Genomic DNA, 25,561 nt, shown 5'->3' on the forward strand with positions numbered 1-25,561 from the left:
CGTCCAGATGGAGATGAAAACCAAGGTAGAAGATGCTCTTATTTACGATATTACCATCAATAGTTTAATCTCCGACGTTCAGTCGTTTTAAGTCCATTTCGAGTAGTTCTCGTTGCGTTAGTTTCGTATCGTCGCGCTCTATGCAGTTAGCGATAGTATTTATCATGTCACTCAATTATGAATTTGTTGATTGAAATACTAATTGGATTAATATTTATTTAATAGCTTTCTAATTATAAGACGCCTATGGCTTAACTCGTTCTTGTTGCATCGCGACTGTGCCGACGTAAGCTATGTGTTAGCAACGATGCTTTCCATGTCACTTGTTTATGAATTATAAAACATATCAATTTGATTAATGTTTATTCAATGCCCTTTTTAATTAAAAGCAATTTAGGTTTATACTTCGGTTTTTCCTAACTAAATGTTCACATGATTAATATAAACATCAATGCCTTTTCAACAATGACATGCTTAGATCAACCTCTCGTAGCATATAATGATTCGAATAGCTACTCTCACAAGTTCTATGTTTTCTAAATTATAAATGTTTATGAAATGACTTAAATACTCTGAATTATTTATAAATAAAATATGACTAAGGCTTAACTACAGCTTTTATAATTCAATATAATTTGATTAATTCAACTTAGGGATGTTTCTCTGAAATGTCCATCGCCTTATTTCATTAAATAAAATAGATCAAGCGTATAGTCTGTCTTCTCCGTTATGTGCAGACCTCGATACACGTGTCCTCTTTAACGATAGCTCCGTTCTCGGTCATTCTAACGCTCTCGCGACCGTAGCACCGAGCCGTGTCATTTAGTGTGCTCTCTTCAAACGTTTCTTGTGACTGATCTATTCTTAGTTGTGTTTTGTCTGTTTGTGTTGCTTGGTTGCTGCGAGTAGAGGAAGCGTGGTTCGTTAGCGCTGAAGACTAGGAGCTGAGGACCGATAGTTGAGGCAGAAGCTGGAGACTAGAAGATAGAAGCCGAAGACTTCTGAGCACCATTTGATCATATTGCTTCTATTCAGTAAATTCATTTTACTTTCATTGCATGTGTCTAATATTGCAAACCCTAAGGACATGACTAGTCTTCTTATTACCTTCCTTGTATTACCTGGCGTTCAATATTTGGGTAGTGTAGTTATGCTTAGCTACTCCACCCACAACTATTACATGGTGATGAAAGTAATGATGATTAATAATTACTATAATGATGATTAATGATTACTATAATGATGATTAATGACTACTTTAATGATGGTGAAGTAAAGATGCTTTATAGCAACGTGGTTATGGTGATGAAGGGGGAACGGGTACTAGAGCTTGGCCCGGTTTTCTAGGGGTACCCGTGTCTGCCCTCCCTAAGGACCTGTTCGTGGACCAACCACCTGGGACTTACCATACAACTTCAAGCTATATGGCTCTAGCTTGACGTAGTATCAGGACCTCTACAAGTTGGGCGTGAACTTACCGTGTAGGCACTACATTGGAGTTTAGGTTTTGAAGTAAGGTAATTCGGGTCTCATGGCTACGGGGACGGTTGCCATGCGCCTAAGCTCTTCCTAGCTGGTTGCACTCTATTAGCTGCAACCTGTGAACAGTCTCGTAGTGAAACCCCGCCTACTCACCTTGGTGGTGTTTTGGGGAGCCCCGGGCAAATGGGAATCATGACTTGAAGTGAAAGTGTACACCTTTGCAGAGTTAAAACTCATATATGAGCCGTGCTCAAGCACACGAGCGGCCCAGACTCTCACATGATTAGAATATGACTCACTTTGGACAGTGGATTGCTATCTCGTGCTCTTAATTGGGGTTGCTACCCCAGGTACTTTTGAGGTTGCTACCTTGGTAATGCTGATGATTAATAATATTGTTAACCTCACTCTATTATTTAAGGGATTGGGATATTTCACTCACATTAGTAACAGGTTGCTTAAATAAAAGTTGACCAACTAAAATGCTTAACTGCAGTAAAACAGTGTTAGCCTTTCTTTGATTAAGCCTTGCATGTCATTATACTTTCTGCCTATACTTGTTGAGTTCGACATGGACTCACCCTTGCTATTCCCCCATGCCCCCCAGCATGTAGTAAAGTGCTGCTCAGAAGAAGGACAATGATGCGGACGAGTTCTCTAAGGTCTGTCAGAAGTGCTTGGCATACAGAGCCCCCAGTCAGCTGTCCCTGAGAAGAATGGAGCCCGAGGAGAAGTTTAGCAACCATTCGATGATACACTCATAGCTGTAAGTGTTAATATAAGTATGTTTTCCACTATATAACATTGTTTTCTGATATTTCAATTCTGTTGTTGTATGGTAGCTGAATGTTCCTCAGTCAGAAGTGCTTGGCATACAGAGCCCCCAGTCAGCTATCCCTGAGAAGAATGGAGCCCGAGGAGACGTTTAGCAACCATTCGATGATACACTCACAGCTGTAAGTGTTAATATAAGTATGTTTTCCACTATATAACATTGTTTTCTGATATTTCAATTCTGTTGTTGTATGGCAGCTGAATTTTCCACTATATAACAGTGCAGCTGAATGTTCCTCCATTAATTTGGCAAAGCACAGTATATGGCACAAACTTAATTGTACGTACATGACCCCATAAAAAACTAGAAAGACAGCAGCTCGGCATGATCAAGTTTTACTAAAGAGCATAGTAAATTGAAACCTAGAACAAGCCAAGTGGGTCTACAGAGATTCAGAGAGAATGATCCAATACACAAGAACAATGTTACTGCAATAAGCGTGGCCATTGACGTCGATCGCACAGTAAGGCTGGATCGCGAACAGTGGAAATGCTGGGGTTCTTGCTCAATCTACTGCAATGGACGCACGTGGTGGAGACAGTAAGCAATTGGCCATTGGCGAATATATCATGGATGAACTTGTTCTAGGTAGTGGCTGAGGCCGTACCGATGTACATCCAACCATTACCTGGGACATGTACACGACAAAGAATTAGCATCATTTACGAATAAACTCGGAATTTCTATGAGGACGGCCACATTGATTTCGGAATATGCAGACAGATTCTAACTGTGCAAAGAAGAAACAGAGTTCACAACTAGATTGCGCGATCACCAGTTGTGCTAGTAACAAATGAATAAAAAGGATAATTAGAAGCATAAAAAATGTAAAAGATTCTTAGAGACATAAAACTAGAATAAAATAGTAGGGTAAACAAGGTTATTTGTCATGGTAAGTTAGGGGTGAACATAGGGGCATCCATGGAAGTGGTAACTAGAAGCATAACAAATGTAAAGGATCCTTAGAGACATAAAACTGGAATAAAATAGTAGGGTAAATAAGATTATTTGTCATGGTAAGTTAGGGGTGAACTCAGGGCCGGCATCCATCGATGTCATAGTACTTATGGCAGCATGCAGAAGATTATTAGACAGGCTACAATAACAGGTGGCTAAAAAAAGTTCTTGGACCGGCTAAAGAACCAGAAAAAGGAAGAGGATTACGTACATGCAAAGCAGGATCCATTGGCCATCAATTCTCATAGAAATTTCAGGATGGTTGGGGTGGGCACGTGCCTCGTTCCTCAGTGCATCTTTTACTTTCATTGCCAACTCTTCACTGACTGTCTCGTCTCCATCGAGGTCAACCCGAACTGTAAGAAGGGACGGAAGGTGGCTTATGGTCAGGTCGTCAACAGTAAATTCACTATCCCCGAAATCCTCTGGCCGGATATAGAATTTAAAACGTTGAAGCATGGGCATAGCTCCAGGTTGGAACATAGATGGCACCGTTGAAAACCCAGAGAATTTGCACCGCGTCAAACATGGGAAGGCATCTGCCCTAATCATGAACCTTTCAAACACTTGTTTGGCGCCAGCCACTTTCATGTCCAGAACACGAAGAGCCTGCAGCATGCCCAGGACTTGGATGTCCTCACTTCGAACTTGACCCACCATTATGCGCAGGCGGGAAAGGTTGAGAAATGACGCGATATCGATCCATGTCGGCAACCGACTGGTTCCAAAAATAAGAAGATGAGATAGGTTCCACAGGGAGTCCACTGAGCCTTCAAGATCAACTTCAACATCATCTGAGATTACTACTGCTAGACTTTGGATTTTGTGCAGTTTGCCAAGGGACCCCACCAAAACTCTGCAGATGCTTTCTTCCCATCTGCCTTCCAAGTCCTTTCTGAGCATGACACATAGCAGCCTCAGTTGCGTCAGATGGCCTAGCTCTTCTGCGACGTATGCAGATTCCACATTAATGTGTAGCAGCTCCAGAGACGATAGATTTCTCAACCCACTCGTGGTTGGCAGCCTTGAACTGTCCCCAACATCAAGGCTCATTAATTGTCTCAGCCTGAAGATACTCAATGGCACTTCTTTTATACAAGTTCCATGGAAGTCCAATGTCTGCAAAAACTGTAGCTTCCCTATCTCCCTTGGGAGCTCGCCAGCATATCCAGTATCTGCTAGGCTTAGATACCTCAGGTGAAATAATATACCGACAAACTCTAGATTTGGATGATGAAGAAGATTGCAATCTTCAAGATCCAACACACGCAGAAGATTAAAGCATGAAAGGGGTGGCATAGTGTTAATTAAAGCATAACTGCTGATAGTAAGGGACCTCAATTTTGACATGTTGATTGTAGGGCAACTAGTATTGTGGATAGAGAGCCTGCGAGCCTTGTTTTCTGAAGATGTCATTTGCATGCAGTCACCACTTATAGTGGTAGAAAATTTTTCTTCCCTCGACAAGGAGCAAATGAGATCAAGCACCATATCATGAACCCGGCAAGAAAAAGGATTCATCTCATCCTCATCCATGTGTGCTGGCTGGATCAGGCTTCTATTTAGAAGCTCATTGAAGTAACTCTGTCCAATCTCATATAAGCTCTGCCTCCCATCTCCTTGTTGAACAAATCCTTCAGCTATCCACCTCAGTATCAACCGATCCCACCAAATGACATAATCTTCCGGAAATATACTTAGGTACAGTAAACATGTCTTTAAAGTGGGTGTCAGATCATAATAGCTAAGCAGCAATATCTTCCTCATACCATCAATGCTAGGATTGTTTGCTAGTCCCTTACCAACTGACTCACACACGTCATACCACACTTTTATATTTCTTGACTTATTAGCCAGCAAGCTAGATGTTGTAAGAATAGCTAATGGCACACCTCCGCATTTCTTCAAAATTTTTTGAGATACATCAGAAAACTGTTTAGGACAATCGCTTTCGGAGCCAAATATCCGTCCATAGAATAACATTTTTGAGTTGTGGTGAGTAAGAGGTTTCAGCTTGTAGCAACCGCCAACATGCTCAGCAACATCAATTATGCGTGTAGTTGTCATTATTCTGCTTTTCAGGACATTCTCAGGTAGAGCACATCTTATTATCTCCCATGGTTTTGTATCCCATATATCATCTATAACAATGAGGTACCTACAAGTATGTAGCAATTGAGCATCTTGTAAAGCATAGTTACAGATGATTTGTAATTTAAGCATATATATGACAATAAAAAATCGCATAGTTAAGTAATAAAAATTTGCTTGGACAACTTATACAAAGTATAGAAATAAGTCCATTGTTACCCTTTTCTAGTATTTTTCTGATTTCTCCCCTAAACGCCTAAAGTTACACAGTTAGCATGGTATATGCGCTCGGATGATATGGCAGCAGCTTTCGCTATAAATTGGTTTTGTTTTGGCAAATTCAGTACAGTAGACTAAATTCTATCCTTTGCAAGGTATCTACTCAGTTACCCACTGCCTCTATGCATAGGCTATAATAAATTATCCAGCTTCATAGCATAACATTCAGCACATGTGACTAATGTTATGAGTCAATCTAGTCATCGAATTGATAGATATTAGATCTATTAGAAGTAATTGTTGGCAGCAAAAATTAGCACTAGTGGATGCAGACACCATAGCTAATATTCCAATTAATAGCTAGCTCAAAATGTAATACCCCTCTAGTAAAAAGTTATTAACTGGCTCCCCAAAAGAAGTCCTAGAGGTAGCTAACAGAACTGCCTCATGAATAATTGCATCTAGCATAGCCTTATTCTCGGGCACACATAGTCTTTTCCCAAACCATAGAGTTCCATTCAAAGATGGCAACGGGCATAAAATATCCGCGTGCCCGCGGATAGAAAACCCGATGGGCATGGATATGGGTTTAAGTTTGTGCCCACGGGCACGGGTATGGGTGTGATTCTAAACCCGATGGATATTTGCTCGTGGGCATGGAAAAATGATATCCACACCCGCAAACCCGCTAGACCCGCGCCAATGACCCTATAAGTCTATATACGGTTGTATGTCTTTATTCGTGTTAATTTGTGATGACTTGAGATACACTAATGTAGACTTTTGATGACTCTTGTATGGTCAATGTGTCATACTTTATCTAATGTTGAGATATAGACGTTTATTTTTTTGATATATTGTTTCTTACTTGCTATTAAGATATGGTTGTGTGCTTTGTTGCTTCATTTTTGCGGGTATACGGGTGTGCCCGCAGGCATGTGATATCCGCGGATAGCGGGCACGGGCATGGTTTTCTACCCGTGACGGTTAACGGGCGCGGGCGCGGGCACGGATTTTTGCTCGCGGGTATGGATATCTAGAGCTAGTATCCGCGCGGATTTTACCCGTTGCCATCTTTAGTTCCATTATCATCCATACGAAAACCTGGTGCCTTGCCAATCACTATGTTCTCCGCTATCTCTTTCAACTTTGCATCCTGTAACTGGCCCTTACGTATTTCTTGCTCCAGTCTGGGTTCTATCAGCAACTCCACTGCATTAGTGACAAAGCCCAAGTTCAGTAGCTCAAATTCTATACACAACTCACTTGACATAGCTGCTACTTGCACCTCCTTGGCGTAACTCTTCCTGCTAAGAGCGTTGGCAAGAACGTTCTCCTTTCTAGGATGATAGTGTATTTCCAGATCATAATCTTTTATCAACTCCAACCATCGACGCTGTCTCATATTCAGATCTGTCTGAGTGAAAATGTACTTCAGACTCTTGTGATCAGTATAAATATCACTCTTATGTCCGATAAGATAGTGTCTCCATATCTTCAGAGCATGAATCGCTGCTGCTAACTCCAAATCATGAGTAGGATAGTTTTGCTCATGCTTTCTCAACTATCGGGATGCATAGGCCACTACTCTTCCTTCTTGCATAAGAACAAATCCGAGACCTTGACGAGATGCATCATAATAGATAGAAAAGCTCTAGCAAAACCAACACTGGGGCGGTAGTCAATCTTTTCTTCAATTCTTCAAAGTTAGCCTGGCACTTTTCTGACCACACAAACTTAACATTTTTCTCCAATAGAGCTGTCATAGGTTTGGCAAGTTTAGAGAAACCTTCTATGAACCTTCTGTAGTATCTAGCCAATCCCAAGAAACTACGAATCTCTCCCGCATCAGTTGATGGTTTCCAATTCAACACATCTCTCACCTTGCTTGGATCTACTGCTATTTCACCATTAGAGACAACATAGCCTAGGAAAGAAACTTCCTTCAACCGAAACTCATACTTGCTTTGCTTAGCATACAACTTGTGTTCTCTGAGTTTTTGCAAGACCAACCTTAGATGTTCAGCATGCTCTTCTTCTGTTTTGGAGAATACCAATATATCATCGATAAATATCACCACAAATTTATCCAAAAACTCCATGAACACCTTATTCATCAAATACATAAAGTATGCAGGTGCATTTGTCAAACCAAAGGACATAACGGTGTACTCGTACAAACCATACCTCGTAGTAAAAGCTGTCTTGGGTATATCAGTTGCACGAATCTTCAACAAATGATAACAAGAAAGGAGATCCATCTTAGAGAAAACACAAGCACCTCTCAGCTGATGAAACAAGTCATCAATTCTAGGTAGCAGGTACTTGTTCTTGATAGTAACCTCATTTAGTGACCGATAATCAACACACATCCTTTGGGTACCATCGTTCTTGTCAACAAATATAACCAGTGCTCCCCAAGGTGACGAACTAGGACGAATAAAACCTTTCTCTTGTAACTCCTTTATTTGTTTCTTAAGTTCCTCTAGTTCATTAACCCCCATTCTATATGGACGCATATCTATGGGTGCAGTTCTAGGTAATAATTCAATAATAAACTCAATGTCACGGTCAGGTGGCATACTTGACAAGTCATCGGGGAACACATCCGGAAACTCATCCACTACTAGGTCCTCCTTGTTGATGCAATCATCAAGCTGGTTCACTGTAGCTGTCGGCTGTGCTTGTACTACAACATCGACACTGATTCTATCCCCATTCGGTGCGGTCACAACAACTACCTTCTCTTGACACTAAATCACTGCCCAGTTTTTCTTCATCCAGTCCATACCCAGAATCACATCAATGCCAGATGTTCTCAACACAATGGGGCTCACTTTGAAATCTAGCCCCCTTAAGGAGAGACTAGTCGGAAGACAATGATACGAAGCTTGCATACTACCTCCCGGTGAGTTTACTAATATGGGATTTGGCACGACACATAAGGGTATGCTATGCGTTCTAACAAATGCTTGTGATATGAATGAATGGGAAGCTCTAGAATAAAAAAGAATAGTGGCAAGAGTTGAGTTGACATCGAACGTACCGAGCATGACTTCTGGTTCCACAAGCGCCGTCTCTATAGACACATGATTCACCTTTCTTGTGTTGGGTGCTGGCTTCTAATAACTATTCTGCCTCTATAGGGTCTGCTGGTTTGGCTTCTCAGGGCAATTATAAGATAGGTGACCCTCTTTACCACAGCTAAAGCACTTGTTTGGAGTGCTAGGGGCACTGGTCTTCATGGGAGTGTTGTTAGGCATTCCCTGTCATGGTGTCTACTGACCACTCTGCTGCTGGGGACGTTGATTGTCATTTTGCTGCTAGTACAATGGACGCTGTTGGTTTGGGTTGCGCTGAGGATACTGACCACGATTTGCCTGATTGGGTGGTCCTTGGTACCTCTGCTGGAAGCCTTGCTAAGAGTTGGTGCGTGGACGGGTATTACTCCCAGAGACCTATCCCTGAAGCCTCCTCTTCTTGGCCTCCATCTCTTTAAGCTTATTATCAATAACAATAGCGCGATTCACCAGCGTCTGAAAATTGGGGTATGTATTGGACTTAAGCTGGAGTTGCAGACCATCATACAAACCCTTGAGAAAGTAGTGTTGCTTATCAGCATCATCAACCACCTCATTCGGAGAATAACATGATAACTGAGCAAATTTGTCATGGTACTCAGCTACAGACATAGATCCCTGTTTCAGAGCTCTGAATTCCTCCTGCTTGAGCTCTATCAATCCTTTAGGTATGTGGTAAGATCTGAAATTCTCTCTAAACTCCTACCAGGTGACAGGAGGAGCATTAGTAGGATGTCCATACTCGAATGCCTCCCATCAGTCTTGGGCTTCTCCCTCAAGTTCTCCTGACGCGTACAACACCTTCTGCTGGTCATCACACTGCGCTATGTTGAGTTGCTTTTCCACTGCACGAAGCCAATCATCTGCTTCCAGTGGATCAATGGCATGAGAAAACACTAGGGGATGGCCCTTCAAGAATTCACCATGCTTGTCACGCGGTGCTCCACCAATCGGTTGGTTCTGCAGATTCTGCACCAGAGCTTGCATAAGCTGTGTCTGCACTGCCAGAAGTTGCTCAATTGTCGGTGGCGATGGTGGTGGTGGATGTGGGGGAACACCTCCACGACCTCAGCCTCTTCCTCTTCCAGACATCTGACATCCAACACAAATATTCAAAATTTAGAGATTTCTAAATTATAGACACTTATAGAGATATAGCATATATTCCAAAAATTTTCTGAACGAGTTCCAACATCAGCAGCTCGGTAAAACAGCCATATTCCGAGTTACAGATATCCAAAAGAGACGTGCTTTACACGGTTGGAAAGCTTAAGAAATTATCTACAACTTTTATTCATAACATATTCCCAGATTCTGTCGTTAGTTTACTCAAAAACAGGACACAACCGAAACTTTCCTACATTCTAGACTGCGCAGAAACTTCAACTTAAAACTGTTATATCTCTCAAACCAGATCAGTTATAGGGGTGATTCCAGAGGCATTAGAAATATACTTAAGTCTAGTTGTTCCCATAAAAAATTATAATTTTTGGTGGAGTATATTTAGATTGGCATTGAGATAAGGGATAACTGCTCCAAAAAATAGATCCGAGAGAACAAGATGTGACAAACCCAACTATTTATTTATTGACTCAGACTTTAATATTCTTAACTATGGAACTTGCGGACATGCCCACAAGGTTCCAGCACTCATTACAAAAAACCAACTCACACATAAACATAATAATAAATCAACTAGGCACACCAAAGTTCACACTACACTTCTAGACTCGACTTGACTCAACTTGACCCGTTTTACTAACATCTTATTACATAAAAAAGGACCCCAACACCTATGGCGAAATTTATGGGGAAGCTCCTCATAGATCCTTGGTAGGTTGAGGCATGCCCTTTGCTCATCTATCACTTGTCGGTATCTCTTAAGGGTCGCCTCCTGTACCTTCAACAGATCTTCCAGCCATCGATTCTTGTCTACTAATTCATAAGCATAGTGCACCATCACTTGAGTAGTGGGATCCATGCCTTTAGGGTCCATTATTGCAAATCCTAAGTCAGGGTGTTGGCGAGGGAGGAAACTATATTGATCTTCCTTTATGTCATCAAAGCGACGTCCACGGAGACCCATGCAGGCTACAGCAGCTGCGTCTTCTATGCTATCTTCCATGGTGGCACAGTGAGCGTGATGCGCATAGTTCGAGTCTAGCTAGTATGCGTCCTTCTCTCCATCCTGGATGGAGATGCACACCCTGGTCTTCCAATAAGTGTCCTCTAGAGGATGCGTATGCTCATTGCAGACGTACTCCACAGCTGCGTCCTAATCAACGTAGTAGGTTTGAAGAATCCCCATAAGTCAGTGGGGCGAGGCGAAGGATTCACACCCCAGCTTGTACTAGATCTTTGTAGTCCATCCTAGGGGAGGGATTGGCTCATCCTCTTGAACGGCGTCCTCCTCCTCCTCATCATCAGACAATACAGCGACCTCCACTTCTTTGGGTTCTTCTTCTTTGGGCTCTTCCTTGAATGGCTTAGGCGTAGGTGCAGGTACTGGCGAGTCAACTTCTTGCTCCTAGGACTCCTCCTCCTCACGTGGCTCCATGGATTCATAAAAGCCACGAGGCGAGTAGTAGCCTCCGGTGCTGATGTGAGCGGTCTTATTGGCATGAGACATCTACAGGATCAGATTTAGTTAGATTAGAAGCAATAATTTTCACAACAGAGTGAGGCAAAAGAAGCATAAAATTTAGCAAATAACATGGGGGAGATAGGAAGCAGGAAGTAAGCGAAGCAAAAGAAGCTAAAACGACCATTGCTAACTAGGCTTGCATCCTACAGTCAACACGGCTCTGATACCAATCTGTCACACCCGATTTTAAGGATAGAATGGGATGCATAATCTTATGTGCGTGCAGAGATCAGTCACACACATAAGCCGACAAATTATAAATAGTATCATCACAAGTGTTTATTACATCATGAATAATAAGACATAGTCTTCACATAAATGTAGCAGAAGTATAAAGAAAAATCTCTCATGGAAACACCATATCACAGGGATGTCAACTAGTTGACCACAAGTCTAGTAATCCTCAGAAAAGTCGTCATTACCATAGCCATCTGTGACCCATCCTGGATTTTTATCCAAATAATAAAAATAAACAAGCGAAAGTATGTGTCGTACTCAACTAGTGTAACATGGGGTTCATGAGGCTCAAAAGGCTTGACACAGGTTTAACAGCATTCAACTTTTAGTTGTCACAATTTTAGCATAAGAGTAGCAAAAAGTTGTTTCAATCCCAGAGTAAAACACATGATCAATGTAAACAAGAATAACGAATAGCATAAACGGATAATTTTTAGTGATCATCTATTCCATAAGGATTCCAAGGCCACTCGTGACCGTGAGCACGACTGATATACTAATTTTACACTCTGCAGAGGTTGTACACTTTCACTGTGATTCGTGATTTACCCTTTCGCCCGAGGTAGCAAGTCTCTTGACTCACTTCCAAGGAAGGTTAGCAGGGTTTACTATGAAGCCTTTCAAAGGTTCGTCTAACAAGTTAGGGCCGTTTGATTCACTCGGCAAACAGATGTAGAGCCCCCCTTCCCGATGGCACAATGAAACGCAACCTATACACAAGGGGACAAAGGCCGCACTATACCCGATTTGGCAAGCCATTCTTACGCCAATAAAGATAAGCACTAACAAGCTAGAAAAGGTCCTCATACTGAGCTAAAGCCAGAGCCATGTAGCCCTCACAGCTGTACTATAGGTCCTGGATGATCACTTACAGATAAGTCCTTAGGAACAGGAATCTAGAGTACCATAAAAATAGTCCAATGCTCTAGCCCCCTGGTTCCATGTTGCTAAAAAGCATCTTTTAGTGTTTATTGCATATATCATTAGTCAAGTTACAAGATCATGGTCTTCAATTGAGCACTAGCATCATACTACCCAATGCATATCCCATAGGAGACAAGGTATAAGTTCAATTCTAGGGAATCCCTATCAAAGTGACACATGCAATATGAATTAAATGTATTAAAGTTGATAGGAAACAAGGATGATCACATGCTATACTTGCTTACCTCGCTTAGAAGCTCGACAAGGCAGTCACGGGGGCGGAGAAGCGGCGGCGCGGCAAACTGACGGCGGAGGGGGATCTCCAAGCCCGCGGCGGCGCTGTTTTAGGGCACGGGGAGGCTGCGGCTTGCTTCCAAAGCTGGACGAGGAGGCGACGGGTGCGAGTCTCAGTATTTATGGGGCCCGTGCGTGGAGCGCACGCCAAGACCGGGGCGCGGCGACGGGGCGGATGCGGACTCCCTGCGGGATAGTCCGGCATGGAAACGAGCAGAGGAAGGGGAAGACGGCGCGACTGACACGCGGGCCTGGGTCGTCAACAATAGACGAGAGGGGAGAGGGCACGGGCAGCTGCGATATCTTGCGTTGCTGGGCCACGCGAGGAAGCAAGGGGGAGCGGAGAGATCCAAGAGCAGGAGAGGGAGTGGCTGGGCCTGCGGAGAAGCTGCACCGTGCGGGAGAAACTGGGCCGGGGCCTGGGCCAACGGGTCGGAAGCAAGGGTAGGAGAAAATTTCTTTCTCTTTTCTTTTCTAATTTTTCCAAACAAATTTTGAAACACAAATTCAAATCAATTTAAAGTTTGATTTCAAATCACACCATTCAAAAATAATATGCAGCAGCATGTATGCACATACATGTATGTAGACCTTATATTTGATTTTAATTGGATAAAATTTATTATTATTATTTTTCTATGTTGCATGCTCACGCTAAATGCATAAATAAACCCAATTCACCTATTTTTAAATTGTTGCAAATTTTATGGTGTGTAGATTTAATCCATGATGGCAACTTGGGGAAATGGATAGAGGTAAGAAACAAACATCGCAGATCACGAAAGGGCACTGCTGCATGCCATGCATTCATATTAACATTATTTAAAATTAAACAACCAGTGTGAGATGCTGCATCTTCTGGAGATTTCCTAGAGAGCGCATCAAATCTATCTCCATGCTGTCATCCATATTCCTCTGGATAATGTCAATCTTGAGCACCCTGAGTTCACACAGGTTGCCTAGATCCTTCACAAACTGCATCCTGGACTTATCATTGTCACGAGGTCCTCGTATCTGTAGCTCCTGCAGTGAAGTCAACCTCCCAATTACCCCATCTGGTGCCGTGATGTCCTGAGCACGTAGGTATACCAGCTAAGTTAGCCTGCCAATGCTATGCGGCAACTGAACGATTGGAGTACTCTCCAAGCTCAATGTTTGTAGAAACTTCAGGGCACCTATTGCTTCTGAGAGATCCTCAAACCATAAATAACTTCATATCCCAACGTACCTCAAATGAAGTAGACTTCCAATATGCTCAAGTCTGCAGCATCATCCTCCTTCGAATGTGCAACCCTCCAAAGCTAGCACACGGATGAGTTTTAACCTTGCATGCAAGGCCCACTTAGCAATATCACACTGCAAAACTATAAATGACCTCACTTGTGGCAACTTCACATCAGTATCCTGTGTGAGATCTAGTTTTCTGTTTTTGGGGGCTAACCGACGTGCCTGGCTTTGTGATAATGTACCATCATCAATGACAAAGTTTTCCTCTTTTGACTTGGAAAGGATGAGATCAAGTACCATATCATGAACACGACAACCATCCAGGATGCCATATACTCCAGAATCCACTCCCTGGATCATGCTTCTATTTATGAGGCCATGGAAATATTCCTCTCCAACCTCAAAAGACCAACGTCCTGGTTTCATCTCGACAAAGCCTTCAGCTATCCACTTCAATATTAAAGAATCCTTATCAATAAGAGAGTCTTCTAGAAATACACTTAGATACAGCAAACAAATCTTCAGATGAGATGGAAGGTCATAGTAACTGAGAGACAATATATGCATAGTGTTTTCCATATGCCTATCATCCTTATCTCGATAGAAACCAGGAGAGTTGCACACCTCAATCCATTCTTCTCTTGATTTACCCAATACTAAACTAGCCATCGTGATGATAGCCAATGGAACTCCACCACTTTTCTTTAGAATCGCATTAGTTAACTCGTCCGGATGATTATTTGGACATTTGTCCTCATGACCGAATAATCTCATATGAAACAACCTTTTGGAGTTGTCATGAGAAAGTGGTTTTAGCTTGTTGTCGGGGTCATAACCCCAGGGTGTCTCAAGGCAGCGATTAGATTAGCAGGCCACGAGGCCTGCAATGTGCTAGCTGGCAAAGGCCCGAACGACCGAGGCCCATTCAAGCCCAGCAAGCCAGGCCGGACGCAAGGGCTATGGTCGGCCATGACCTCTTCCACCAACCCAAGCCACGCGACGCTCAGCTCATGACCTCTCCCCATTACGATCGGGAGAGGTCGTGTCTAGCCAAGCGCTCCAGCTCTGACAAAAGCAAGCATGCCGCACTGACCCCACAAGGACCGATGTGGCAGCGTTCACCTCGGTCCAGTCAGACACCATCCCTGCGCCACGCCGCACCAAAAGACAACACCACACAGCGGTGGCAACGGGTATGAAACCCACCATCCGAATACGGACCGACAGGACGCGCGTACGATCCCACCCACTGTAGGATGGGATCCATGGCAAGGGTCTCGACCAAGAGACCTCCTTGGCTGGCGGAGTGCCCCAACCCCAACGATCGGGGTCGTGGCCCTCAACCCCATGAAGCGACCCGGCGAACAACGACCCAGAGGCGGCTACCTACTACGGGTACTACGCCCTAGGGGACCTGGAGATGACGGCGAATACCATGATGGATGCCGCGTTGCACAGGACAGCTAACGAATAATCACCATGGCTACAGTGCTGCCACGACCAGCACAGTAGCACCACGTCATACCCTGCTGCGATGTGGCCACAAGACCATGACGATGGCCACGCCCAGACGGACGCCAAAAGATGGCATAGCTTGCAAGCCAAGTTAGCTAGGACCTCCCTCAGGCCCTCGACCCTTCGGTCGGGGGAACCTCTTCTGTGTAACGAACCCTGGCCCCGAACTCTACATAAGTGCAGCCAGGGCTCCCACCTCGCCACATTCTCATTCATCGTCCTCTACCACTCCATCCATTCACCATAGCAGTAGGGCTCCTGGCACTACACCACAACACCGCTTCATCGTCAGACATCTGACGCTAAAAATTATATTTAGCGATGGATGATCTGACGCTAAAGATAACTCAGAGACCATCTAACGCTAAATCCTCATTTAGCGATTTAGTGTCTGTTGCTATATGTATTCATATTTAGCGTTGAACCATCTGTCGCTAAAGCCAAGTGTACCGTCAATCTCTCTGTCGCTAAAGAAATTGGGCCCCACGCTGAGCTCGCGTGCCCCACCTCTATCTAGCTCACTCGCAAATTTTTGTTTGGCCCACCAGTGAACCCTAGACTCTCCTCTCCCCGAAAATGCAAATTCAGCTTTTCCAAATCATGAACAAACCACTAAGCTATGAATCTGTGGTTGAATGTACTTGGATTCAGTTTTTTTACTATCTTTTTGTTGAATGTATCTATCTTTTAACATGTAGTCCCACTTTCTTAAAAATGTTTGAAATATTTATGAAATGATCATGGACCAAAATTTAATATAAGCACGCAGAAATTTGAAACACGTAGTTTTATTTGGAACTTAATACAGACACACAGAGATTTGTTTAAACTATAGAAAACAGTAAATGATTTTCAAAATTTTGTGTACTTTTACGCAACAACATATATGCAGTCTATTTCATGTAAAAAATTTTAGTTACAAGTACTATTTTGATTAGAATATTCACCAATGTGTCTTAATTAGTTAAAATAAAAAAATAATTAATAAAGATGAACCTTTCACGTGCGGCCTCCAAGCCAACAGTCGGCCCACCTATCCCTCCCACCCAGGCAACCCTAGGTCACAACACACACGAACACAACCTATCTATCGAGCTGCCGCTCCCTCCGCATCCCCTGTTCTGTTCGCTCTCTCCTGCTCCCTCTCCGTAGCTCTCCCACCTGGTGCTCTCTTCCTCATGGAGGAGCTCGATTCTGCAAGGAAGAGCTCGATCTGGTGAGGAGGGTCCCGGATCCGACATGGGCCCAAGAGGCAGCCACGGGCGGGCTTGGGATGTGGAGACGTGGGCTCAAGATGCGTCAGCAGCACGGATCCGAGATGCGGTAGCGGCAGTCGGCAGAGGTCCGGGATGCGGCGGCTGCAGTTTCCACGAGGGCCGAGGAGGCAGCAGTGGCGTGGCTCAGGAGGCACGCAGCCACGAGATGCGGCAGCAGCGCCGATCCGTGATCTCGCAGCGGCGCCGGTTTGAGATGCGGCAGCGGCGAGGGATGTGGCGGCGCAGGTCCATCAGGAGGCGCTCAGGAAGGAGCTGGTGGTTCGAGCTCTGAGGAGGACGAGGCCACGGTAGTTGCGCCCACCACTACCCACGACAGCGCGCTCCAGACGTCACTACGATGTGAGACAGCCCTCCATCTCCCCTTGTGTAATATATCTGCTTATGTAGATGCAATTATGGTTTGATCTTGTCATCTCGTGTGTGTTTATGGGTGGCTGCTAAGTTTGGACTTGATATCGTATCGATAAATGTTTAGTGAACTGCTAGATAAATTAATCTTTGATTTTAAGTGTACTACTGCTACCCTGTTTTTCATCATTTGTAGAACATGATTTTGAACTAAATGCAGGTAAAAAAATACTGGTCCCAAATATGAATTAGTTTTCTCAGTAAACATCACTGAAGAGAGCACTAGTTTGTTGACAAAAATAATTTTGCCATTAAGAACTAGTTACCTGCTTGTCGTGCACCTTATGTAGTAATTCTTATTGTTATTTTTTCCCTCCAATCTAAGATTTCTGAATTGGTCTCTCTTGTTTCCTAAATTGATTAAAATATTAAGTAGAACAGAAAGTTTTGTGAACAGTAGTCATATATGTAAGATGACGATTTTACAGACAGATATACAGTATTCCATGAAACGAGTAGACTTGCATCTATTTTTTTCTGAAAGGGCCTCTCATGATATATTTGTACCATTTAATTGTTTGAGCATTAATGAAGTGTAACTGTTTTGAGTCATTCTTTCCAGAAGGTTGTACTTCATTAGTCAAACTTTGATTTTAAATGAGCAATACATTATAGTCACTGTATGTGTATGTGCTATTCACAAACAATCCATTTAATAATAGTAAATGACTAACTGCGGTTGTGCCTATAAAATATGCCATTTTGTTTCAAAGTCATTACCAACTTTTCACCTTTTTTTGAAAACTTTTCACTATGGAATACCCTTATATTCAGATACCTAAATTTCTTTCAACTTTGTACCTTGCCATGACAAATTCTAGTGTACCAGGATTCTGGAAGAACCTATATACCAGTTCGATAAGTATAGTTTTAAGTCTTGGAAGAAACATGATTGATAGAGGTCCAAAACATGAGTATATCCAGCATGCGTAATAAGTGTAATTGTTCTGCTAGTTGACATTGCTTGTTCTGCTAGTTAACAAATTGATGTTGTCTCTATGATTTTCTATTTTATGCTAAATTAACATCAAGTACTTTCTTATTGTTTCAGTTGCGGTCTGAATTTTCAGCATGTTTGGATCTGACTTATATATACTATCTCATATATTAGGCAGCAATCTAAATTTTTAGCAAGTCTTGATCTGAATTATACTAATCTGTATTTTTAGTAAGTCATGATTTAGAATAATAATATCTCTTATAACATTCATTACCTCTTGTTCCAAGATTTTCTTACAATATTTTATTTAGATCACAAGCTCTTAATACTGATGAGGGACATCATAAAGCCCCAGGAGATGCTCCAAACTTCTAGTGAACCACTATCTTTAGGAGTCAAGACCCTGTTTGAATGGGAAGTAGTAAGCCAATAACAGTGAAGGTAAGCTCAATTGACTTCTTAGATATCTCAAATTTCTTATGCTAAACTACTGTCTTTAGTGTTGGGCCTCCAAACAATGTCACTACCTCTAAAATTTTTACTGCATATGTGCATTAGTAACTAAGATATAAGTTGATTTGTAGTAGATGCTGCAGCTATCAGTCCTCTATGTGTTTAATTTCAGTATGTAATCTGAGTTTGCAGCATGCGTCAAAACGGTTATTTGATTCTGAGAAAAATAATATATTGCAGTCTGAAAGTCCAATGCTCCAAGGGGACTATGTGGAAGATGCAATCACTACGTTGAGTAGTGGCACACTTTTTGGTACACCATACACAGGAGTTGCAGCATGTGTCAAAACTGTTTATTTCGATTTTGAGAAAAATATTACTTTGAGTTGTGGCACACTTTCTGGTACACCGCACATAGAGGAGCAGGGTGTTCCATCTCTATCGCACTTGGCTTCCACATTTATTCTTCTATGTATAGTTGCTGCTTTCTACTTGTGTTGCTTGCTCGGCCTTGAACTCGAAATAATGGCAGAATTTCTATTCTAGCATGATAGTATCCTAAGTTTGTCGTCTTTGCGCATCGAAGCATGAGTTTTTTTATATGGTCACATATGCAAAGCCATGCCATTTTTTATAAAAAATGTAGAGGTGTTGTGGCCAAGTGGCAATGCAAATGCTTGTTGTCAGTTGCTGATCTTATTTCCAATTGCTCTCTGTTATGAAATTTTGTAGTGTGAACAAATATAATCTGAAATCTGCTCGCTGCAAAGACTCATGGATAAGACATGGATTAAAGATGTGTACTCATGTAACTCTTTTGGTGCTTCACTTTGCTGGATGATGTACACAAGCATATGGTGTGCAAGACAAATTGGATGTAACATGTATTGACCTCAATCTATGTGATATATATGTGTTTGTGTATCTTCATGTGACATGTGAACACTATATTAAGCATGAATCTAGGTAAGATATGTGATATGTGCAACATATTTTCTCATTGTATTTATTTATTTTTTGTATATTTATATTCTCCTATTGAACCAACTGTCGCTATAAATACATGGGCTATTGGATGGTTTGTCGGTATATGCTTGGTAACAGAGCATCTGTCGCTAAAAACTATCAATGGACTATCTGTCGCTATAAATATTCAGGGCAGCAGACTGTCTATCACTAAAAGTACTATCTGACACTAAAGATTTTTAGCGACAGGACTTACACCATCTATAGAAGTCTGTCGCTATAACTTTTTAGCGTCAAATTGTCTGTCGCTGTAGCCGCTTTTAGCATCAGACCATCCATCGCTAATCTTGGTGTTGTGGTGTAGGGTGGAGCTTCTCTTCGGGCTACCCCTCGACTAGCATAGGTTCTACCACCTCTTTCACCATTCTTGCACCCCTCATTGTAAGAACTTCATAGCATTCAAGCGAGGAACATGAACTTGATCTTCTCTGAGACTGGACGTAGGGCTCCAGCCTGAACTAGTATAAATCCTCGTGTCTATTGGATGCTACCATCGTCTTCCTAGAGCAGCACGACAATCATATAAGTTTAGTAGTCCAGTTTACGAAACACCGATAGTTGGCGCGCTAGGTAGGGGACAGTCGCGCACTCTCGATTGTTGAGAAGGAAGCGATGGCTCCTCGCACCGTCGGTGGACTCGCTGGTGCAATGGCCCGCGGTGGTCACATCCACCATGAAAACTATGGGTTCATCGGCACTAATGGGCCAGCGCCCGCGTCCACCATCAGTCACAGTCCAGACCTCCACCTTGGAAATCTGAGTTCCAAGGCCCGCGGTGAACACACTCCCAGAACTACCCTCGAGGGCTATATCCTAGAGTTCATCTACCCAAAGGGGCCAGTACCCTTGCTCGTCACAAGCCGTGGCCAAGCTTCCCATCCGAGAAACCTAAGGACCACAACCTACTTGAGAACGTTGGATGCCTCGGTGCACACTCGAACAGTGCATCAGGGCCACTCCATCTGAGTCTGCGATGACCGCTCCTCGTAAGGAAACCCAGTGAGGAATGATAAACGCGCCTCTCCCGATTGCAGTAGAAGCGTGCCACGGCACGCGAGCACGAATCCCCACAACCCGCTAATGGCTCAACGACAAGACTAACCAGACAGAAAGATTTGCGAAAATCAGCAACGCAGAAATTGACCAGCTCGGGCAAAAAACCCTTTACGCCAAGGATCATTGAAATAAGCTAGTCAAACAACTGAATTCAATTATTACAAAAGGGAAATCGGAAAAAGCAACGCATATATCGGAGCCTCGAGGGCTCATGCGTTCGCCGACTACAACACTATCCTAAACATTAGGATCATCTCCTTCTGAAGCCGCGAATAAGAACCTCTAGTCCAGCATGTTACATGACTAGATAGACCCAAGGTGACGACAATCGTCGGACCCCCTCCTGCTCACGATGGACACCTCATGAAGCAGGGACACCGGTACAAGGTGTCTTTGACCTTTAGAGCTACACCATGAGCAGGAGAGGACTGTCGAAAGAAGCCTCGGGGATGACCACCTCATGGAGCTTCCTCTAACATCTGAGGAAGAGGAGCCCGCCAGAAACCGCCCCGACGCTGCTTCCGATAGAGCCATGGGAGGAACGTCTAGCGATGAGCCAACAAATGAGCCACTGAGCCGATGCTCGAATGCTCCCACACCTAGAGCTAGGTGCCGCGTGCCCGCCAACCATGGGGAACCTAGTGACCTGAGCCTCCCATGGCCATGGTCCTCTCTATCTTCACTGAACTTCCTCTAACACCTATGGAGGACGAACGCCGGCAGGGTGCGGCGGAGTCCGATCCTCGAAGATCCTTCCCGGCGGCGGTGGAGCCGTCGGGACGGCCTACGAGCCATGACACTCAAAGAAGACAATCGTTCTCTTACTCGGATTGAACACCGGGGAAAACTTGGAGATTAGGGAAAGAAGTGGGGGTGAGGCTCGCTACCCTCTTCCCCCTCGATTTAAATAGGCAGCATGGTGGACATGCTCTCCCCACGTGGGGCGAAACAAAAACCGCCTGTAACAAGGCAACACGACACCTCCAGGTCAGCAAGGACACCTGGAAAAAATAGAGTTAGGTCCCGGCGACCCCGAAAGAGGTCAAGGCCAAGCCCCGACCAACTCTGCCCTATAACCCAGGTCTCAGACCTAAGGCTTGCTCAAGAGACTGACAAACCGTCAGAGGTCCACAGCCTCTCCAGGAGAGATTGATGAAGCAAAAAGGCCCGGGCCACGCGCAATGCGAAGCTCGAAGCGTGAACAATGACACTCTCACTTCCTCGCCTCCTCGGCGCCTAGCCTTTCAAGAAATTCTAGGAGGAATTGGAGTCACAACCATGAGCAGCTCAAACGGTAGAAGAACCTCTGCTTATATATATACCCCCACGCCACAAAGCGAACCATGGGGAGACAAAGCCAACGTCAGATGGCCACGTGAGGTCGGGAAGATCAAGACCCTCACAAAAGTGGACTAGTACAACGTCGACGAGAACACACGGTTCCACTTGGGTCACAAACCCCGACACATGGGGCACTAACACAGCAAAGTACCGTAGCCACCTACCACATTAAACACACTAGCCCGCAAGGGGTCGAGCAACGAAGCTCGAGTAGGACATGACCACGAGCCCGTGCTCTAATGCACGCGCATACCAGTGCTTTTGCGATCACTTTGCGATCACAAAAATGCTCGAGGGCTACTATCGGGGTCATAACCCCAAGGTGTCTAAAGGCACCAATTAGATTAGTAGGCCGTGAGGCCTGCAATGCGCTAGCTGGCAAAGGCCTGAATGACCGAGGCCCAGTCAAGCCAAGCACGCTAGGCCAGACGCAAGGGCTAGGGTCGACCGTGACCTCTTCCTCCAACCCTAGCCGCGCGACGCTCAGCTGTAACACCCTAAAATTTGCCTCTTTTGGAAAATAGGTTTAAAATGATTTAATTCTGTATTTTGTGCTCATGAAATGTAGAAATAAATAAATTTCTTATGAATTTAAAATTTATCATAAAATAGTAACATGTATGTGCATTCATGTCGCTGCATATTATTTTGTGAATGTTTGGTATTGATCAAAAATTTCAAAGAGAATTGAAATTTGAATTGGAATTGGTTTTCAAAATATGTTTTAGGAAATAGAAAAGGAGTTTTATTATTTCTCTTCCCCCTTCTCTGTTTTTGGCCCGCAGGCCTTTTCTCCCCACTAGCCCAGCTCTTCTTTTTCTCCTCTTTTGCGCACCGCGCCAGCCCAGCAAGGCGCCGGCCCACTCGGCCAGGCTGGCAACTGCCTCGGCCGCTCGGCCCAGCAAGCCCCGCCCGGCCCAACTGGGCAAGTGGCAACCGCGAGCGCCCCTCCTCCCCTCTTCAGCCACTGACCACCCGGCCCCGCCTGTCAGCTCCTCCCCCCACCTCCTCCCGCGCGTCCCGCAACCGCAGCGGCGGTCAAGCAGCAACCGCCCCATGCTCCACTCGCGACGTGGGCGCGTCGCCCGCGCCCTGGCCTCTACAAAACAAAGCCGACCCCCCACCGTGCACCCCCCTGCTGCTCCCCCGCTCCATTTTCGCACTCGCCATGCTCAGAAGCCACAGCAACTACGACGCCAGGATCCACCGCCCGCCTCCGCACGAACCGTCGTCTCCGAGCCGCCGTCGACTCTGTTCTCCCCGCTGTGAGCTTCACAGTGATCCCCTCTCTCTCCCCATGTTGTTTGTTTCCCGTTTCATGTCTTCTAGCGCCCTAGCCGCGTGCGCCGATGACCTCCGCATCACCGGCCATGGTGACCACCCCGCCGGCCGCGTTCTCCGGCCACCTCCTTGGCCTTGGCGAGTTCCCCTGCTCCCGCTCTCTCTATCGGTGCTCCCAGATACGCAATCCGTGGCCCCTAGCACCTGTACCACGCACTCCGGCGACCTCCATGCCGCCGGCAATGGCGCCTTGCCACCGGCCGCACTGTTCCGGTGCTGGCACCTTCTTCTCTCTCCCCAGATCTATTTCTGGCCGTTCATTTCAAATCCGACGGCCACCATTGGCCGATACCCCTTCGTGGGTCAAATTGCTAAAGAACCCCCCTGATTTCGCGTAATAGAACCCGCCGTCCTTAGCGCATTTCCCCGAGTACGCTTTCTCATTTTGAAAGCGTAAAGTTCACTGTTTTAGTCTAAAATACGTTTTCAGCATTTACAAAATGCCATTTGTACTGTTTTGCTTATAAAATCGTCGTTTTAGCTCCGAATTAACCCGTTCCAATTGCGTTAGCTTCATAATTTCATAATCTATGCGTTAGTACCACTGTTAATCAAGTTTTTAACTTTTAAATTTCATGGTTAGATTTAATTAAATATATTGTTATAGGAAATCCCGTTTAAATCATAACTTTCGCATTTTAGCTCCGTTTTCATGAACTTCGCGTTGACGTGATCGTAGCGAGACGTAGATTATTTTCATAAACATTTTATCTTGTTTTCTATACTGTTGGTGTACTGTTCTAATTATAGGAATATTTGCTTTGCATGAATGCCTTTGGAATATTGTATGTTGCCGTGTTGGTCGCGTTCAGACGATGAGGAGAACGTTGGAGACCAAGAATTCTTTGATGACCAGCAGGACCAGCAAGAGTTTGTGAACCAAGACAAGTATAGCATGGGCCTACCTTGATGTCCTATTCACTTTAATCATTTACTCATGCGCATGTGTCTAATTTTGATAACCATAAGGACATTCTAGTCATTTGATGACTTGTTCCTTGGCTCCTATGGGTTTAATTGCATATGGGTAGATTGCTAGTGCTCTAACTGAACATGATCTACATGATGATGAATGGTTCTATGGAACTAAAAGTATAAACATGATTTATAACAACTGATCCATAGGGCGAAGGTGCAAATGACTTTGGATCATGTTGCTCCCGGCCCTCCATAAGGACTTATTTGTCGGCAAAAGCTGGGACTGACAGTGCAACCGGGAGAGTCATATGGCTCTGACTTTAGCTCAGTAATAGGACCTTTTCTAGCTTGTTAGAGGCTACCTTTATGGCGCAAAAGGGGCTTGTCACTTGGGTATAGGGCTGCCTCTGTTCCTATGTGTATAGCCGCGATGGATATGTGCCATAGGAAAGGGGGGGTTCCTACATCTGTCTGCCGAGGAAACCTAGCGGCCCTAACTTGTTAGACAAACTGTTATAACAGCCGTGCTCACGGTCATGAGCGGCTCGGAAAACTCACAGAATAATTGGTTACTTGTTGATGATCATTTAAGATGTTCTATGATGATATATGATACACTTGACCCTGGATATCTGTTCATATGGATTAAATGGGAGCTTAAGCATAATTTGATATTACCTGATAATAAAAGCTTGACTTACTAAAAATGCTAACTGCAGTAAACCAGTGTCAACCTTTTTGAGCTACATAACCCCATGTTATCTTGTTAAGTACGGGAAGTACTTACGCTTGTTTATTTCTTTATTTGGATAAAAATCCCGGATAGGTAGCAAGATGACAATGGGTATGAGGAATTTCCTGAGGATTTTTAGGCTTGTGGTCAACCAGTTGACCTTCCCTGTGACGAAGTCCCCGAGAGAGTTATCTTTTTATATTCCGCTGTGTGATGTAAGACTAAGTTATATTATGGATCTGATGTAAGAGACACCGTGATTATACTTTATGTAATTTGTTAGCTTGTGTGTGTGACTGATCCCTGGGCACACACGTGTTTGTTGGCATATCAATTTTATCCTTAAAACTGGGTGGACATCAGCGCATGATCCTCTCCCCATTACGATCATGAAGGTCGCGTCTGAGCCAGGCGCTCTAGCTATGACAAAAGCAAGCATGCCACACTGACCCCGCAAGGACCGATGTGGTAGCGTTACGTCTCGGTGCCGGTCAGACACCATCCCTGCGCCACGCTGCAACCAACACGAACAACAACCGCACAGCGGTGGCAACAAGTCTGAA

General features: G+C 44.2%; 1 pseudogene; it reads right to left on the reverse strand.

The window, feature by feature from the left end:
• Positions 1–2,547: 2,547 nt before the first annotated feature.
• Positions 2,548–25,561, reverse strand: part of LOC136485800 (disease resistance protein RGA5-like) — a 65,929-nt pseudogene continuing 42,915 nt past the window's right edge.

This window comes from Miscanthus floridulus, chromosome 10 (genome assembly GCF_019320115.1).
Source record: "Miscanthus floridulus cultivar M001 chromosome 10, ASM1932011v1, whole genome shotgun sequence".
NCBI classification, from domain to species: Eukaryota; Viridiplantae; Streptophyta; class Magnoliopsida; order Poales; family Poaceae; genus Miscanthus; species Miscanthus floridulus.